General features: G+C 45.1%; 1 long non-coding RNA gene across 1 annotated transcript in view; it reads left to right on the top strand.

The window, feature by feature from the left end:
• The first annotated feature begins 272 nt into the window (after positions 1 to 272).
• LOC109299722 overlaps positions 273 to 1,221 on the top strand; it is a 22,990-nt gene continuing 22,041 nt past the window's right edge. Inside the window, exon 1 of the long non-coding RNA XR_002097964.1 lies at positions 273 to 294. This is a non-coding gene — a long non-coding RNA (uncharacterized LOC109299722). The remainder of the gene's footprint in view (positions 295 to 1,221) is intronic.

Raw genomic sequence — 1,221 nt, 5'->3', positions numbered from 1 at the left:
CTTCAGCAAAAGTGACATTTCAGCCTTTCAGCTGACTTGCCGCTTATCACTTTTCTTGATTTGATGAAAGGAATCATCAGAGTTATGCAGAGCACTGTGTTAAGTGCTATAGTGGAGCAGAGGTCTTCCAGCAATTGTCTCACTTTTTTAGAGCCTAAATACCAGGTTAGCACAATGGTTGTTTGAGTAGATGCATTTACATGAGATGTTTACTGTGGAGTTGCTTAATTACCTCCTCAATAAACATCTCAGGGTCCTATTAGGCCACAGCTAACTAATAAACTCTACAGTAGGGTAGTACTAGGAAATACAAGTATTATCTTGTTATGAAACTTTTTCATGCACAACAGTATACATGTGGACACTGACATGGATGGCTGGGGCACAAGTGTGGGGGCTGTCTGCCAAGTAGCCCTGCACCAGAGCATCCTTGTGCCTCAGCCAGGACCTCTGCAGCACATTGAGCCTGGTTGGAGCAGCCCTGGACTGTCAAGCTGACCCACTGGGTGGCCTGCCAGCCAGGGCTGCTGTGACCCGGCTTGCCATGCTGCAGTCCTGGACACACATTCAAATGGCACACCTGGAATCAGTAAACTCCAGTACGACGTATACTAGAGTTTATTGCTTCATGTTAATAATAGATGTAGAAGAGCCCAGAGTTAACTAAGCATGTAACAAAGACCCTGTCTATCCTCTGTTCTGCAGTCCTTACTAAGGCAGAATTCTCATGACTTAAATGGGAGTTTTGCATAAGTGTGATGTTTCATTTTTGATCTGTAAGTCTGAAAATGCAGACTGAAACACACTGAAAAAAATAAAATCCGCATTGCAAAATTCATGCTTCCTATCAGTGGCCTGAATTATTTTTTATTACCTCCGAGGCCACATTCAGATGAGTGAGCACATGCCGATTGTTGCATCTCAAAACAGTTTGAGATGCGGCTGGAGGCACACCATGAATGAAAAAGTTTGATACTAAAATTTTTACTCTAAATTTGATACCAGGAAATCCTGCTGTCAAAAAAAGACACATTGGGGGGAAAACAGAGCAGGGTATGCTCCTGGAGTGTGTCCTGAAGCAACTGGAGGTTGGGTCCTCCAGAGAGCATCTCTATGGCTGCTGCATGTCCTGCTCCTCCACCATGCTGCCTCAGCCTGCTGGAGCAAATAGAAGTGGGGCAACACTGCAGTAGTGGCTCAGACCAAGGCTCCGCCCCAGTA

The sequence above is a fragment of the Gavialis gangeticus genome, unplaced genomic scaffold, assembly GCF_001723915.1.
Source record: "Gavialis gangeticus isolate Ggan-Ray unplaced genomic scaffold, GavGan_comp1, whole genome shotgun sequence".
Classification (NCBI taxonomy): Eukaryota; Metazoa; Chordata; order Crocodylia; family Gavialidae; genus Gavialis; species Gavialis gangeticus.
Note: the sequence above shows the minus strand (reverse complement) of the source record. Positions and strands in the feature narration are given on the sequence as shown.